General features: G+C 39.8%; 1 long non-coding RNA gene across 1 annotated transcript in view; it reads right to left on the reverse strand.

The window, feature by feature from the left end:
- LOC114239191 (uncharacterized) overlaps positions 1-19,927 on the reverse strand; it is a 60,929-nt gene that overhangs the window by 6,507 nt on the left and 34,495 nt on the right. The window lies entirely within an intron of this gene.

Raw genomic sequence — 19,927 nt, forward strand, 5'->3', positions numbered from 1 at the left:
CGCTCTCTTAGAAGTATACGGGGTTCTGGCTCAAGAGGTCCTCCCCCCCACACACCAGATCCACTACTACGTATCCTCCAAAAGAAACCTTGGGTGAATGAGAACAGACCCACGTCACAACAGGAGGGGCTGAGGCACAGCCTCACTGTGACCCCCACTGCCTGGCACGGTGACCCACAGTCAGGAGGGAACTCAACCCCAAGCTTTCCCCGGGGAGTGAAGGACTTGAACCCCTCACCAGGACCCCAACTTTTAAGGCCTGCCTCTGAGACCAGCCCCCAAGACATGTAGCTTTGAAAGCCAACGGGGCTTCTGTCCATGAGACACGGCTGCAGGGCACTGCGAGATGCTTCTTCCAGGGCTGCACGGACTAGCCCGCCCCACGGACCAGCACAGAGGCCACCAACTGAAAAGCGCCCAGACCCTCTGTGAAAGAGGCTTCTTTGCTTATGTTCAGCCTGAGGGACAGACATCTAGCTGGACATGTGTCAGGCCAACCCGAATCCTCTCCAGAAACCCCCAAGGGCAGGCGCTGTCTTCACGCCATCCCTCTGCCTCCAGATTGCCACTAGCTCCCATAAAGGGGCCCATGCACTGGCCTGGGGCCCAGGGGACACCTGAATGGCCTAGCTCTGCTGGCCAGGGGGGCTTACATTTGCAAGTCCCGTTAAGTCTGTAATGGAGAAACGGTTCTTACCCTGCCACCCCCCGGGGCAGAGCACATAGGCAGCACACTGAAGCACCCCAGTCTCTCTGTGACACAGGGCAGTGGCCTTCACAGCTATGGCCTAAGGGGCAGGCTTCTCATTAAACACACACCTAGGGGCCGACTGCAACCCTCTCCAGAGAGGGGCCCTGTCCCAGTTCACCCAGTTCAGAGGGGGGCCCTGTCCCAGTTCACCCAGTTCAGAGGGGGGCCCTGTCTCAGTTCCGAGTTCTGTGTCTCTAAGAAAGGAGTGGGCACGTGACTAGCAAGCAGGCGTGGCTGCCACCCACTGTGATGTAAAATCTTCCAACAAACAGAGTCCAGGACCAGACGGCTTCACAGGCGAATTCAACCAAACACTTAGAGAAGAGCTGACACCCATCCTTCTCAAACCCTTCCAAAATATAGCAGAGGAAGGAACACTCCCAAACTCATTCTACAAGGCCACCATCATCACCCTGATACCAAAACCAGACAAAGAGATCACACACACAAAAAAAAATTACAGGCCAATATCACCAATGAACATAGAGGCAAAAATCCTCAACAAAATACTAGCAAACAGAACCCAACAAAACATTAAAAGGATCATTCACCACGATCAAGTGGGATTTATCCCAGGGATGCAAGGATTCTTCAATATATGCAAATCAATCAATGTGATACACCATACTAACAAATGGAAGAATAATAAATAGCATCATCTCAATAGACACAGAAAAGGCTTTTGACAAAATTTAACAGCCATTTATGATAAAAACTCTCCAGAAAGTGGGCATAGAGGAAACCTACCTCAACATAGTAAAGGTCATATACGACAATCCCACAGTAAACATCATTCTCAATGGTGAAAAACTGAAAGCATTTCCTCTAAAATCAGGAACAAGACAAGGATGTCTACTCTCACCACTATTATTCAACATAGTTTTGGAAGTCCTAGCCATGGCAATCAGAGAAGAAAAGGAAATAAAAGGAATACAAATTGGAAAAGAAGTACTAAAACTGTCACTGTTTGCAGGTGACATGATACTACACATAGAAAATCCTAAATATATTACCAGAAAACTACTGGAGCTCATCAATGAATGTGGTAAAGTTGCAGGATACAAAAATAATACACAGGAATCTCTTGTATTCCTATACACTAACAACAAAAGATCAGAAGGAGAAATTAAGGGGAAAATCCCATTGACCATCGCAACAAAAAGAATAAAATACCTAAGAATAAACCTACCTAAGAAAGCAAAAGACCTGTACTCAGAAAACTATAAGACACTGATGAAAGAAATCAGAAACACAAACAGATGGAGAGACATACCATGTTCTTGGATTGGAAGAATCAATATTGTGAAAGTGACTATACTACCCAAAGCAATCTACAGATTCAGTGCAATCCCTATGATATTTCTTAAAGAATTAGAACAAAAAAATTTTACAATTTCTATGGAGACACAAAAGACCTCGAATAGCCAAAGGAATCCTGAGAAAAACAGAGGTGGAGGAATCAGGCTACCTGACTTTGTACTACAAACCTAAAGTAATCAGAACACTATGGTACTGTCACAAAGACTGAAATACAGATCAGTGGAACAGGATAGAAAGTCCAGTGATAAACCCACATACATATGGTCAACTAATCTATGATGAACAAGGCAAGAATATACAATTGTGAAAACACAGTCTCTTCAATAAGCGGTGCTGGGAAAAGTGGACAGCTACATGTAAAAGAATGAAATTACAACACTCCCTAACACCATACACAAAAATAAACTCAAAATGGATTAAAGATCTAAATGTAAGGCCAGACACTATAAAACTCTTAGGAAGAAACATAGGCAGAACACTCTTTAACAAAAAACACAGCAAGATATTTTCTGATCCACTTCCTAGAGTACTGAAAATAAAAACAACAATAAACAAATGGAACCTAATTAAACTTAAAAACTATTGCACAGCAAAGGAAACGATAAACAAAATGAAAAGACAACCTATGGACTGGGAGAAAATATTTGCAAACAATGCAACCGACAAGGGATTAATCTCCAAAATATACAAACTCATGCAGCTCAATATCAAAAAATCAAACAACCCAATCAAAAAATGGACAGAAGACCTAAATAGACATTTCTCCAAAGAGACATACAGATGGCCAAGAGGCACATGAAAAAATGCTCAACATCACTAATTATTAGAGAAATGCAAATCAAAACTACAATGAGGTATCCCCTCATACCGGTCAGAGTGGCCAGCATCAAAAAATCTACAAACAATAAATGCTGGAGTGGGTATGGAGAAAAGGGAACCCTCCTATGCTGTTGGTGGGAATGTCAACTGGTACAGCCACTATGGAGAACAGTATGGAGGTTCCTTAAAAAACTAAAAATGGAACTACCATATGACCCAGCAATCTCACTCCTGGGCATATACTTGGAGAAAACCATAATTCAGAATGATACATGCACCCCAATGTTCACTGCAGCACTATTTACAATAGTCAAGACATGGAAGCAACCTAAATGTCCACTGACAGATGAATGGATAAAGAAGATGTGGTGTGTGTATGTGTATATACACACACACACACACACACACACATACAATGGAATGTTACTCATTCATAAAAAAGAACAAAATAATGCCATTTGCAGCAACATGGGTGGACCTAGAGATTGTCATACTGTGTGAAGTCAGACACAGAAAGACAAATATGATATTGTTTATATGTGGAATCTTAAAAAAAAAAAGTACAAATGAACTCATTTACAAAACAAAAGTAGAGTCACGGATGTAGAAAACAAACTTATGGTTACCAGGGGATGGGAGGGGGCAGGGATAAATTAGGAGATTGGGATTGACATATACACACTACTGTATATAAAATAACTGGTAAAGACCTACTGTATAGCACAGGGACGTCTACTCAATACTCTGTAATGACCTGTATAGGAAAAGAATCTAAAATAAGGAAGAGTGGATATATGTATAACTGATTCACTTTGCTCTACACCTGAAACTTACACAACATTGTAAATCAACTATACTCCAATAAAATGTTTTTTTAAACTACATACAGAACTATCATACACTCTAGCTAACCCACTCCTGGGCATATATCCAGAGAAAACCATAATTCGGAAAGACACATGCACCCAATGTTCATTGCAGCACTATTTACAATAGCCAGGACATGGAAGCAACCTAAATGTCCATCGACAGATGAATAGATAAAGAAGATGTAGCACATATATACCATGGAATATTACTCAGCCATAAAGAAGAATGAAATAATGCCATTTGAGACAACATGGGTGGACCTAGAGATGGTCGTAGTGAGTGCAGTCAGCCAGACAGAGAAAGACAAACACCATATGATGTCTCTTGGGCATACAGGCTGTGATCACTCATGGCTCAGGTTATGGGAGTGCAGACAGGTGGAAGAGACTCAGGGAAGAAAGAAGTTTGGGGAGAACTCTGGACAGAAAGGCACAGAGAGGAGCACAGCCTGCTCTCCAGAATACCACTGGTTTTACACACTCCAGGTTCACAACCACCTGCTCTGTTTTCCAGATGCCAGCATTCACGGAGGCCTACAGCTTGAAGACCAAGAGTCAAGCAAAATATTTCTCTGCCCAGAGTCCTGCCTCTGGTGAGAGAAAGTGCAGTCAGAGCACAGACAGCCGGCCAGCGTGTCCAGCCACTGTGCCCCTCGATCTGGCTGTAACTTCCAGATGGGATATAGGTAGCCGACCTGTGTCCCTCTGAGAAGGGAGCCAACTGGGCCAGTCGCAGGCACACAGCAACCAACCCCTCCTGCCCAGGCACCCCCCTAAGGTTAGAGCAACCCCGTCTCCAAGCCCATTTCACATTCGGGAGGTCCAAACTGGGAGCTGCATGCGCACGACGCCGGTGCTCTGGCACCCTCTAGTGGCTGTCCTCTCTAACTGCAGTTCTGAACCCTTCCTCCTGCCCCCCGCCCCCCAGCTGGCTGCACTGGCCTTGGGCACCTTCCAGCCTGATTACATTCCCCTTCTTTTTGTAATCACAATAAAGTCACCTACAGAGTTTTGGGATCTCTCCAGAAGGAAGATCTTTTAATCAGTACATGTTAACCATGAGAAGTTTGTTTCAAGAATGAAACTGAAATACTGTATTTTTCTTTTTGTTTCCAAATAGAAACAGCTCTAGTTTTGTAGGTCATAAAAATTCCAAAGTTATAAATATGATGTCCTTGGCCAGAGAAAGAAAAGAAACATTTTAGGGCCCCCTCCACTCAACCACCCTTTAAGTCATGTAATTGGCCTTTAAATCAATCAGCTGATCCCTATATCTCTCTGACCAGGCTTTATATCAGCTCCACCCCCTTTAATGTACCTAACCTAGTATTACCCCACAGTCTGCCCCTGAAACCTGCAACTTCAAAAGTTGGGAACTTTATGTTGATCCCAGCACCAAACACAGCTTCAGTGGGAAAAAAAAAAAGGTACAAATGAACTGATTTACAGAACAGAAACAGTCACAGATGTAGAAAACAAACCTAGGATTTGTTTGGAGAAAAGGGGGGGAAATGGGGTGTGGATAAATTGGGAGATTGGCATTGACATATACACACTACTATATATAAAATAGGTAACTAATAAGGACCTACTGTATAGCACAGGGAACTCTACTCCATACACTGTAATGCCCTACATGGGAAAAGAACCTTTAGAAGAGTGGATATATGTATATGTATAACTGATTCACTTTGCTGTACACCCGAAACTTAAACAACATTGTAAATCTACTATACTCCAATAAACTTTAAGAAGAACCCTTATACAAAAAAAAAAAATACACCCCTAATACCCAAACCAATCTTGAGAAAGATAAACAAGGCTGGAAGAATCAGACTCCCTGACTTCACACTATATAAAAAAGGTAATATATCAAAACAGTATGGTACTGTCACAAAAACTGAAATATGCACCACTGGAACAGGACAGAAATCTGGAGATAAACCAGGAACATATGGTCAACTAATCTATGATGAACAAGGCAAGATTATATACAGTGGAGAAAAGACAGCCTCTTCAATAAGTGGTGCTGGGAAAACGGGACAGCCACATGTAAAAGAATGAAACTACAACACTCCCTAACACCACACACAAAAATAAACTCACAATGGATTAAAGACCTAAAAGTAAGGCCAGACACTGTAAAACTCTTAGGAAAAAACATAGGCAGAACACTCTAACATAAAACACAGCAAGATCTTTTATGATCCACTTACTAGAGTACAGAAAATAAAAACAAAAATTAAAAAATGGGACCTAATTAAACTTAAAAACTATTGTACAGCAAAAGAAACCATAAACAAGATGAAAGGACAACCCTCAGAACAGGAGAAAATATTTGTAAATGAAGCAACTGACAAAGGATTAATCTCCAAAATGTACAAGCAGCTCATGCAGCTCAATATCAAAAACACACCCAATCCAAAAAATGGGCAGAAGACCTAAATAGACATTTCTCCAAACAAGATATACAGGTTGCTAAAAAGCACATGAAAGGATGCTCAACATCAGTAATCATTAGGGAAATGCAAATCAAAACCACAATGAGGTATCACCTCACACCGGTCAGAATGGCCATCATCAAAAAATCTACAAACAGGGGCTTCCCTGGTGGCGCAGTGGTTGAGAATCTGCCTGCTAATGCAGGCGACACAGGTTCGAGCCCTGGTCTGGGAAGATCCCACATGCCGCGGAGCAACTAGGCCCATGAGCCACAACTACTGAGCCTGTGCATCTGGAGCCTGTGCTCCGCAACAAGAGAGGCCACGATAGTGAGAGGCCCATGCACCGCAATGAAGAGTGGCCCCCGCTTGCAACAACTAGAGAAAGCCCTCGCACAGAAACGACCCAACACTGCCAAAAAAAATAAAATTAATTAATTAATTAATTATTTAAAAATCTACAAACAATAAATGCTGGAGAGGGTGTGGAGAAGAGGGAACCCTCTTGAACTCTTGGTGGGAATGTAAATTGATACAGCTACTATGGAGAACAGTATGGAGGTTCCTTAAAAAACTAAAAACAGAACTACCATATGACCCAGCAATCCCACTACTTGGCATATACCCTGAGAAAACCATAATTCAAAGAGTCATGCACCACAATGTTCATTGCACCTCTATTTACAATAGCCAGGACATGGAAGCAACCTAAGTGTCCATCGACAGATGAATGGATAAAGAAGATGTGGCACAGATATACAATGGAATATCACTCAGCCATAAAAAGAGACGAAATTGAATTATTTGTAGCGAGGTAGATGAACCTAGAGTCTGTCATACACAGTGAAGTAAGTCAGAAGAAGAAAAACAAATACCATGGGCATGGTTCAAGATGGCGGAGTAGAAGGACGTGCTCTCACTCCCTCTTGCAAGAGCACCAGAATCACAACTAACTGCTGGACAATCATCGACAGGAAGGCACTGGAACTCACCAAAAAAGATACCCCACATGCAAAGACAAAGGAGAAGCCACAATGAGAGGGTAGGAGGGGTGCAATCACAATAAAATCAAATCCCATAACTGCTACCCAGCAGTTTGTCACACACCTGGGTGACTCACAAACTGGAGAACACTTATACCACAGAAGTCCACCCACTGGAGTGAAGGTTCTGAGCCCCACGTCAGGCTTCCCAACCTGGGGTTCCGGGAACAGGAGGAGGAATTCCTAGAGAATCAGACTCTGAAGGCTAGCGGAATTTGATTGCAAGACTTCAACAGGACTGGGGGAAACAGAGACTCTGCTCTTGGAGGGCACCCACAAAGTAGTGTGTGCATAGGGACCCAGGGGAAAGAGGAGTGACCCCATAGGAGACTGAACCAGACCTACATGTTGGTGTTGGAGAGTCTCCTGCAGAGGCAGGGGGTGGCTGTGTCTCACCATGAGGACAAGGACACTGGCAGCAGAAGTTCTGGGAAGTACTCCTTGGTGTGAGCCCACCCAGAGTCCGCCATTAGCCCCTCCAAAGAGCCACTGTAGGCTCCAGTGTTGGGTCACCTCAGGCCAAACAACCAACAGGGAGGGAACCCAGCCCCACGCATCAGCAGACAAGCGGATTAAAGTTTTACTGAGCTCTGCCCACCAGAGGAACAGCCAGCTCTACCCACCACCAATCCCTCCCATCAGGAAGCTGGCAAAAGCCTCTTAGATACCCTCACCCACCAGAGGGCAGACAACAGAAACAAGAAGAACTACAATCCTGTAGCCTGTGGAACAAAAACCACATTCACAGAAAGATAGACAAGATGAAAAGGCAGAGGACTATGTACCAGATGAAGGAATGAGATAAAACCCCAGAAAAACAACTAAATGAAGTGGAGATAGGAAACCTTCCAGAAAAAGAATTCAAAATAATGATAGTGAAGATGATCCAGGACCTCAGAAGAAGAATGGAGGCAAAGGTCGAGAAGATGCAAGAAATGTTTAACAAAGACCTAGAAGAATTAAAGAACAAACAAACAGAGATGAACAATACAATAACTGAAATGAAAACTACACTAGAAGGAACCAATAGCAGAATAACTGAGGCAGAAGAACGGATAAGTGACTTGGAAAACAGAATGGTGGAAATTCACTGCTGTGGAACAGAATAAAGAAAAAAGAATGAAGAGAAATGAAGACAGCCTAAGAGACCTCTGGGACAATATTAAACACAACAACATTCACATTACAGGGGTCCCAGAAGGAGAAGAGAGAGAGAAAGGACCAGAGAAAATATTTGAAGAGATTACAGTCGTAAACTTCACTAACATGGGAAAGGAAATAGCCACCCACATCCAGGAAGTGCAGAGAGTCCCATATAGGATAAACCCAAGGAGAAACACGCCAAGACACACAGTAATCAAACTGGCAAAAATTAAAGACAAAGAAAAATTATTGAAAGCAGCAAGGGAAAAATGACAAATAACATACAAGGGAACTCCCATAAGGTTAACAGCTGATTTCTCAGCAGAAACTCTACAAGCAAGAAGGGAGTGCCATGACATATTTAAAGTGATGAAAGGGAAGAACCTACAACCAAGATTACCTGGCAAGGATCTCATTCAAATTCGATGGAGAAATCAAAAGCTTTACAGACATGCAAGAGCTAAGAGAATTCAGCACCACCAAACCAACTCTACAACAAATGCTAAAGGAAGTTCTCTAAGTGGGAAACACAAGAGAAGAAAAGGACCTACAAAAACAAACCCAAAACAATTAAGAAAGTGGTAATAGGAACATACATATCAATAATTACCTTAAATGTGAATGGATTAAATGTTCCAACCAAAAGACACAGGCTCGCTGAATGGATACAAAAACAAGACCCATATATAAGCTGTCTACAAGAGACCCACTTCAGACCTAGGGACACATACAGACTGAAAGTGAGGGGATGGAAGAAGATATTCCACGCAAATGGAAATCAAAAGAAAGCTGGAGTAGCAATACTCATATCAGATAAAATAGACTTTAAAAGAAAGAATGTTACAAGAGACAAGGAATGACACTACATAATAATCAAGGGATCAATCCAAGAAGATATAACAATTGTAAATATTTATGCACCCAACATGGGAGCACCTCAATACATAAGCCAACTGCTAACAGCTATAAAAGAGGAAATCGACAGTAACACAACAATAGTGGGGGACTTTAACACCTCACTTACACCAATGGACAGATCATCCAGACAGAAAATTAATAAGGAAACACAAGCTTTAAATGACACAATAGACCAGATAGACTTAATTGATATTTATAGGACATTCCATCCAAAAACAGCAGATTACACTTTCTTCTCAAGTGCGCATGGAACATTCTCCAGGATAGATCACATCTTGGGTCACAAATCAAGCCTCAGTAAATTTAAGAAAATTGATATCATATCAAGCATCTTTTCAGACCGCAACACTATGAGATTATAAGTCAATTACAGGGGGAAAAATTTTAAAAACACAAACACATGGAGGCTAAACAATAAGTTACTAAATAACCAAGAGATCACTGAAGAAATCAAAGAGGAAATCAAAAAATACCTAGAGACAAATGACAATGAAAAGACGATGATCCAAAACCTATGGGATGCAGCAAAAGGAGTTCTAAGAGGGAAGTTTATAGCAATACAATCCTACCTCAAGAAGCAACAAATATCTCAAACAATCTAACCTTACACCTAAAGGAAGCAGAGAAAGAAGAACAAAAAAACCCCAAAGTTAGTAGAAGGAAAGAAATCATAAACATCAGAGCAGAAATAAATGAAATAGAAACAAAGAAAACAGTAGCAAAGATCAATAAAACTAAAAGTTGGTTCTTTGAGAAGATACACAAAATTGATAAACCATTAGCCAGACTCATCAAGAAAAAGAGGGAGAGGACTCAAATCAATAAAATTAGAAATGAAAAAGGAGTTTCTGTAAAAGGTGTCAGTAAAAGAAGTTACAACAGACACCACAGAAATACAAAGCATCCTACGAGACTACTACAAGCAACTCTATGCCAATAAAATGGACAACCTGGAAGAAATTGACAAATTCTTAGAAAGCTATAACCTTCCAAGACTGAACCAGGAAGAAATACAAAATGTGAACAGACCAATCACAAGTAATGAAATTGAAACTGTGATTTAAAATCTTCCAACAAACAAAAGTCCAGGACCAGATGGCTTCACAGGTGAATTCTATCAAACATTTAGAGAAGAGCTAACACCCATTCTTCTCAAACTCTTCCCAAAAATTGCACAGGAAGGAACACTCCCAAACTCATTCTACAAGGCCACCATCACCCTGATACCAAAACCAGACAAAGACACTACAAAGAAAGAAAATTGCAGACCAATATCACTGATGAATATAGACGCAAAAATCCTCAACAAAATACTAGCAAACAGAATCCAGCAACACATTAAAAGGATCATACACCATGATCAAGTGGGATTCATGTCAGGGATGCAAGTGTTCTTCAATATATGCAAATCAATCAATATGATACACCATATTAACAAATTGAAGAAGAACCATATGATCATCTCAATAGATGCAGAAAAAGCTTCTGACAAAATTCAACACCCATTTATGATAAAAACTCTCCAGAAAGTGGGCATAGAGGGAACCTACCTCAACATAATAAAGGCCATATACGACAAACCCACAGCAAACATCATTCTCAATGGTGAAAAACTGAAAGCATTTCCTCTAAGATTAGGAACAAGACAAGGATGTCCACTCTCACCACTGTGAATCAACATAGTTTTGGAAGTCCTAGCTATGGCAATCAGAGAAGAAAAAGAAAGAAAAGGAATACAAATTGGAAAAGAAGAAGTAAAGCTGTCACTGTTTGCAGATGACATGATACTATACATAGAGAATCCCAAAGATGCCACCAGAAAACTACTAGAGCTAATCAATGAATTTGGTAAAGCTACAGGATACAAACTTAATGCACAGAAATCTCTTGCATTCCTATACACTAATGATGACAAATCTGAAAGAGCAATTAAGGAAACACTCCCATTTACCACTGCAACAAAAAGAATAAAATACCTAGGAATAAACCTACCTAGGGAGACAAAAGACCTGTTTGCAGAAAACTATAAGACACTGCTGAAAGAAATTAAAGATGATACCAACAGATGGAGAGATATACCATGTTCTTGGATTGGAAGAATCAATATTGTGAAAATGACTATACTACCCAAAGCAATCTACAGATTCAATGCAATCCCTATCAAATTACCAATGGCATTTTTACAGAACTAGAACAAAAAATCTTAAAATTTATATGGAGAAACAAAAGACCCCGAATAGCCAAAGCGGTCTTGAGGGAAGAAAATGGAACTGGAGGAATCAGACTCCCTGACTTCAGACTCTACTATAAAGCTACAGTAATCAAGACAATATGGTACTGGCACAAAAACAGAAATATAGATCAATGGAACAGGATAGAAAGCCCAGAGATAAACCCACGCACCTATGGTCAACTAATCTATGACAAAGGAGGCAAGGATATACAATGGAGAAAAGACAGTCTCTTCAATAAGTGGTGCTGGGAAAACTGGACACCTACATGTAAAAGAATGAAATTAGAACACTCCCTAACACCATACACAAAAATAAACTCACAATGGATTAGAGACCTAAATGTAAGACAGGACATTATGAAACTTATAGAGGAAAACATAGGAAGAACACTCCTTGACATAAACCACAGCAAGATCTTTTTTGATCCACCTCCTAGAGTAATGGAAATAAAAACAAAAATAAACAAATGTGACCTAATGAAACTTAAAAGATTTGCACAGCAAAGGAAACTCCAAACAAGACGAAAAGACAACACTCAGAATGGGAGATATTATTTGCAAACAAATCAATGCACAAAGGATTAATCTCCAAAATATATAAACAGCTCATGCAGCTCAATAATAAAAAAACAAACAACCCAATCCAAACATGGGCAGAAGACCTAAATAGACATTTCTCCAAAGAAGATATACAGATGACCAAGAAGTACATGAAAAGCTGCTCAACATCACTAATTATTAGAGAAATGCAAATCAAAACTACAATGAGGTATCACCTCACACCAGTTAGAATGGGCATCATCAGAAAATCTACAAACAACAAATGCTGGAGAGGGTGTGGAGAAAAGGGAATCCTCTTGCACTGTTGGTGGGAATGTAAATTGATACAGTCACTATGGAGAACAGTATGGAGGTTCCTTAAAAAACTAAAAATAGAATTACCATATGAACCAGCAATCCCACTACTGGACATATACCCAGAGAAAACCATAATTCAAAAAGACACATGGGGCTTCCCTGGTGGCGCAGTGGTTGAGAGTCTGCCTGCTAGTGCAGGGGACACGGGTTCGAGCCCTGGTCTGGGAGGATCCCACATGCCACGGAGCAGCTGGGCCCGTGAGCCACAACTACTGAGCCTGCGCATCTGGAGCCTGTGCCCCGCAATGGGAGGGGCCGCGATAGTGAGAGGCCCGCGCACCGCGATGAAGAGCGGTCCCGGCACCGCGATGAAGAGTGGCCCCCACTTGCCGTAACTAGAGAAAGCCCTCGCACGAACTGAAGACCCAACACAGCCAAAAATAAAAAAAAAGAAAGAAAGAAATAAAGTAGCTATAAAAAAAAAAAAAAAAAAAAGACACATGCACCCAAATGTTCATTGCAGCACTATTTACAATAGCCAGGACATGGAAGCAACCTAAATGCCCATCGACAGACAAAGACAAATGCATAAAGAAGATGTGGTACATATATACAATGGAATATCAGTCAGCCATAAAAAGGAGTGAAATTGGGTCATTTGTAGAGACGTGGATGGCTCTAGAGGCTGTCATACAGAGTGAAGTAAGTCAGAAAGAGAAAAACAAATATCATATATTATCACATATATGTGGAACATAGAAAAATGGTACAGATGAACTGGTTTGCAGGGCAGAAATTGAGACACAGATGTAGAGAACAAACGTGTGGACACCAAGGGGGAAACTGGCAGGGGGGTGGTGGTGGTGGGATGAATTGGGAGATTGGGATTTTCATATATACACTAATATGTATAAAATGGATAAGTAATAAGAACCTGCTGTATAAAAATAAATAAATAAAATTAAATTAAAAAAACATACCGTATACTAACACATATATATGGAATCTAAAAAAATAAAGATGGTTCTGATGAACCTAGGGGCAGGACAGGAATAAAGACGGAGGCCTAGAGAATGGACTTGAGGACAGGGGGTGGGAGAAGGGTAAGCTGGGACGAAGTGAGAGAGTAGCACTGACATATGTACACTACCAAATGTAAAATGGATGGCTAGTGGGAAGCAGCCGCATAGCACAGGGAGATCAGCTTGGTGCTTTGTGTCCCCCTAGAGGGGTGGGATAGGGAGGTTGGGAGGGAGGCACAAGAGGGAGGGTATATGGGGATATATGTATGCATATGGCTGATTCACTTTGTTATACAGCAGCAACTAACACAGCATTGTAAAGCAATTATACTCCAATAAAGATGTAAAAAAGAACAGAATATTGAAAATGAGAAGAAAAATAAACAAAGAGGCCCTAATTAAACTTATAAACTATTGCACAGCAAAGGAAACCATAAAGAAAACAAAAAGATGACCTCAGAATGGGAGAAAATATTGTCAAATGAAGCAACCAACAGGGATTAATCTCCAAAATATAAGAACAGCTCATGCAGCTCAATATCAAAAAAGCAACCCAATCAAAATATGGGTGGAAGATCTAAATAGACATTTCTCCAAAGAGATATACAGATGGCTGAAAAGCACCAGAAAAGATGCTCAATATCACTAATTATTAGAGAAATGCAAATCAAGACAACAATGAGGTATCACCTCACACCAGTCAGAATAGCTATCACCAAAAAATTCTACAAACAATAAATGCTGGAGAGGGTGTGGAGAAAAGGGTACCCTCCTGCACTGTTGGTGGGAATGTAAATTGATATAGCCACTATGGAGAACAGTATGGCGGTTCCTTAAAAAACTAAAAATAGAACTACTATATGACCCAGCAATTCCATAATTCAGAACGATACATGCACCCCAATGTTCACTACAGCACTATTTACAATAGTCAAGACATGGAAGCAACCTAAATGTCCATCAACAGAGGAATGGATAATGAAGATGTGATACATATATACAATGGAATGTTACTCAGCCATAAAAAAGAACAAAACATACATGGGTGGACCTAGCGACTGTCATACTGAGTAAAGTCAGACACAGAAAGACAAATATATGATATTGTTTATATGTGGAATCTTAAAAAAAAACGGTACAAATGAACTTATTTATAAAACAAAAGTAGAGTCACAGATGTAGAAAACAAACTTATGATTACCAGGGGATGGGGGGGGAGGGATAAATTAGTAGATTGGGATTGACATATACACACTACTATATATAAAATAGATAACTAATAAGGACCTGCTGTATAACACAGGGACCTCTACTCAATACTCTGTAATGACCTATATGGGAAAAGATTCTAAAAAGGAGTAGATATATGTATATGTATAACTGATTCACTCTCCCGTACAACTGAAACTTCCACAACATTGTAAATCAACTATACTCCAATAAAAAAATTTTTTTAAAGAACCCTTAAAGAAAAAGACCCCAAACTGCCAAAGCAATCTTCAGAAAGAAAAACAGCTGGAGGAATCAGGCTCCCAGACGTCAGACTATATTAAAGCTACAGTAATCAAAATAGTATGGTACTGCCACAAAAACAGAAATATAGATCACTGGAACAGGATAGAAAGTCCAGTGATAGACCCACACACATATGATCAACTAATCTATGATGAACGAGGCAAGAATACACATGGAGAAAATACAGTCTCTTCAATAAGTGGTGCTGGGAAAACTGGACTACATGTAAAAACTACATGTAAAAGAATGAAATTACAACACTAACACCATACACAAAAATAAACCAAAATGGATTAAAGACTCAAATGTAATAAGGCTGGACACTATAAAAATCTTAGAGGAAAACATAAGCAGAACACTCTCTGACAGAAATTGCAGGAATATCTTTTTTATTCTCCTCCTAGAGTAATGAAAACAAAAATAAACAAATGGGACGTAATTAAACTTAAAAGCTTTTGCACAGCAAAGGAAACCATAAACAAAACAAAAAGACAATCTATAGAATAGGACAAAATATTTCCAAATGAAGTGACCAACAGGGATTAATCTCCAAATATACAAACAGCTCATGCAGCTCAATATCAAAAAACCCCAAATAACCCAAACAATAAATGGGCAGAAGATCTAAATAGACATGTCTCCAAGGAAGACATACAAGTGGCCAAAAAGCACATGGAAAGATGCTCAACATCACTAATTATTAGACAAATGCAACTGAAAACGACAATGAGGTACCACCTCACACTGGTCAGAGTGGCCATCATAAAAAGTCTACAAACAATAAATGCTGGAGAAGGTGTGGAGAAAAGGGAACCTTCCTACACTCTTGGTGGGAATGTAAATTAGTGCAGCCACTATGGAGAACAGTATGGAGGTTGCTTTATAAACTAAATATAGAACAAAAATACGATCCCCATCAATCCCACTCCTGGGCATATATCCAGAGTAAACCATAATTCGAAAAGATACCTACACCCCAATATTCATCGCAGCACTATTTACAATAGCCAAGACATGGAAGCAACCTAAATATCAATGGACAGAGGAATGGATAAGGAAGATGTGGTACATATATTCAATGGAATATTAGCCATAAAAAAAGATCAAACTAATGCCATTTGCAGCAACATGGATGGACCTAGAGATTATCATACTAAGTGAAGTAAGTAAGAAAGAGAAAGACAAATACCCTATGATAGACCTTATATGTGGAATCTAAAAAAATGGTACAAATGAACTTATTTACAAAACAGACATAGACTCACAGATGTAGAAAACAAACTTATGGTTACAAACAAGAAAGGGGGGAAGGGATAAATCAGGATATTGGCATTAACATATCCACACTATATATAAAATGTATAAGTACCTACTATATAGCACAGGGAAGTCTACTCAATATTCTGTAATAACCTATATGGGAAACGAATCTAAGAAAAATGGACATATGTATATGTATACCTGATTCACTTTTCTGTACACCTAAAACTAACACAACATTGTCAATCAACTATACTCCAATTAAAAAAAAAAAGCCGCACTTTGCAATGCCAAAAAAAAAAATGACCCTAAGTATGCTTACCCTCTTGGCCAACAATGAATGAACAAAGTGAGTATTTCAGCAAGGGACAGAAAGTATAAGAAAGCACCAAGTAGAAGTCACAGAGCTGAAAAATACAATAACTGAACTGAAAATTATGATTGATGCATTCAAAGCAGACTAGATGAGGCAGAAGAAAGGACGGGTGAACTCGAAGACAGGGTAGAGAACATATCCCATTGAACAACAAAAAGAAAAAAGAATGAAAAGAGTGATGATAGCTTAAGGAATTTATGGGACAACATCAAGTGGACCAACATTCACATCACAAGGGTCCCAGAAAGAAGAGAGAGAGAAATGGGCAGAAAATTTATTTGAAGTAATAATGGCTGAAAATTTCCCTAACCTGGGATGGAAAGAGACAGGTTAGGGAAAGAACCAGTCCCCAGATGCAAGAAGCCCAGAGATTTCCAAATAAGATGAACCCAAAGAGCCCATATCAAGACACATTATAAAGAAAATGTTAAATATTAAAAGAAAGGAGATTATCTGAAAAGCAGCAACAGAAAAATAACTTTTTACATGCAAGGGAACCCGCATAAGACTATCAATGTATTTTCCATCAGAACGTTTGCAGGCCAGAGTGGCATTGTATATTCAACATGCTGAAAGAAAGAAAAAAAAATTTAAAACTCCAACCAGTAATACTCTACCTGGCAAAGTTATCATTCAGAATTAAAGGAGAAAGAGTTTTCTATATAACCAAAAGCTAACAGAGTTCATCACTACTAAACCAGCCTTACAAGAAATGTTAAAGGGACTTCTTTTAGTTGAAAAGAAAGGGTGCTAATTAGTAACAAGAAAGCATATGAAAGTATAAATCTCACCAGTAAAGGTAAACATATAGTAAAGGTGGTGGGTTAACCACTTATAAAGCTAATATGAAGGTTAAAAGACAAAAGGAATAAAAATAACTATAACTACAATAATTGTTAAGGGATACAGAAGATAAAATGCTGTAAATCGTGACATTAAAAACATAAAATGGGTGAGAGAGAGAAAAAATATAGAGCTTTAAAATGCATTTAAACTTAAGGTGCTATCAACTTAAAATTGACTGAGAAACATATCTTATGTAAGCCTCTTGGTAACCTCAAAGCAAAAACCTATCGTAGATTCACAAAAGACAAAGGAATCTAAGCACAACACTACAGAAAATGATCAAATCATAGAAGAAGAGAGCAAGAGAAGAAGAAAGGAACAAAGGAATTCAAAACAACCAGAACACACAAAATGGCAATAAATACATACCTATCAATAATTACTTTAAATGTAAATATTCTAAATTCTCCAATCAAAAGACATAGTGTAGCTGAATGAATTAAAAAAAATACAAGACCCATCTATATGCTGCCTATAAGAGACTCACTTCAGATATAAGGACACACACAGACTGAAAGTGAAAGGATGGAAAAAGATGTTTCATGAGTATGAAAACCAAAAGAAAGCTGGGATAGCTATACTTATATCAGACAAAATAAACTTTAAGACAAAGACCATAGTAAGAGACAAAGAAGGTCCTTATATAATAATAAAGGAGCCGGGGCTTCCCTGGTGGCGCAGTGGTTAAGAATCCGCCTGCCAATGCAGGGGACACGGGTTCGAGCCCTGGTCTGGGAAGATCCCACAGGCCGCGGAGCAACTGGGCCCGTGAGCTGCAACAACTGAGCCTGCGCGTCTGGAGCCCGTGCTCCACAACAATAGAGGCCGCGATAGTGAGAGGCCCGTGCACCGCGATGAAGAGTGGCCCCTGCTCGCCGCAACTAGAGAAAGCCCTCGCACAGAAACAAAGACCCAACACAGCCCAAAATAAATAAATAAATAAATGAAACATGGGGGATGGAAATGCATTTAAAATAATAATAATAATAATAATAAAGGGGTCAATCCAACAAGAGAATATAACATTTGTAAATACTTATGCACCCAACATAGGGACATATAAATATATAAAATGAATATTAACAGATGTAAAGGAAGAAATACACACCAACACAGTAATAGCAGGGGACTTTTTTAATTTATTTGTTTGTTTGTTTATTTATTTATTTATGGCTGTGTTGGGTCCTCATTGCTGCACGTGGTCTTTCTTTAGTTGCAATGAGTGGGGGTTACTCTTTGTTGCAGTGCACGGGCTTCTCACTGTGGTGGCTTCTCTTGTTGCAGAGCACAGGCTCTAGGTCCGTGGGCTTCAGTAGTTGGGGCACGCGGACTCTAGAACACAGGCTCAGTAGACGTGGCGCACGGGCTTAGTTGCTCCACGGCATGTGGGATCTTCCCAGACCAGGGCTCGAACCCGTGTCCCCTGCATTGGCAGGCGGATTCTCAACCACTGCACCACCAGGGAAGCCCCATAGCAGGCGACTTTAATACCCACTTTACATCAATGGACCGACCATCCAAACAGAAAATCAATAAGGAAACCTTGGCCTTAAATGATACATTAGATCACATGAACTTAATAAATATATATAGAACATTCCATCCAAAAGCAACAGAATACACATTCTTCTCAAGCACATATGTAACATTCTTCAGGGTAGATTATATGTTAGGCCACAAAAGAACTCTTAATAAATTTAAGAAGATTGGAATCATATCAAGCAACTTTTTTTGAAATTTATTTATTTAATTTATTTTTATTTTTGGCTGTGTCGGGTCTTCAATGCTGCTCACAGGCTTTCTCTAGTTGCTGCGAGCAGGAGTTACTCTTCGTTGCAGTGTGCGGGCTTCTCATTGTGGTGCCTTCTTTTTGTTGTAGAGCACGGGCTCTAGGCATGTGGGCTTCAGTACTTGTGGCACATGGGCTTCAGTAGTTGGGCTCGCAGGCTCTAGAGCGCAGGCTCAGTAGTTGTGGTGCACGAGCTTAGTTGCTCCACAGCATGTGAGATCTTCTCAGACCAGGGCTCAAACCCGTGTCCCCTGCATTGGCAGGTGAATTCTTAACCACTGCGCCACCAGGGAAGCCCTCAAGCAACTTTTCTGACTACAATAGTATGAAACTACACAGCAAGTAAAATAAAACTAGAAAATTCACAAATATGTGGAAATTAAACAACATGCTGCTGAATTCAAAATATACCATGAGACAAATGGAAATACAACATATCAAAATGTATGCAATTCAGCAAAAGCAGTTCTAAGAGAGAAGTTCATAACAATAGCTGCCTACACTAATAAATAAGAAACACCTCAAATAAACAACCTAACTATAACTGAAGGGACTAGAAAAAGACCAAATGTAGCCCAAAGTTAGTAAAAGGAAAGAAATAATAACGATCAGAGCAGAAACAAAAGAAATAGAGACTAAAAAGGAAAAATTAGTGAAACTAAGAGCTTGTTTATTGAAAATGTAAACAAAGATTTTTAAAACTTTAGCTAGACTCACTAAGGAG

The sequence above is a fragment of the Balaenoptera acutorostrata genome, chromosome 6 (genome assembly GCF_949987535.1).
Source record: "Balaenoptera acutorostrata chromosome 6, mBalAcu1.1, whole genome shotgun sequence".
Taxonomy (NCBI): Eukaryota; Metazoa; Chordata; class Mammalia; order Artiodactyla; family Balaenopteridae; genus Balaenoptera; species Balaenoptera acutorostrata.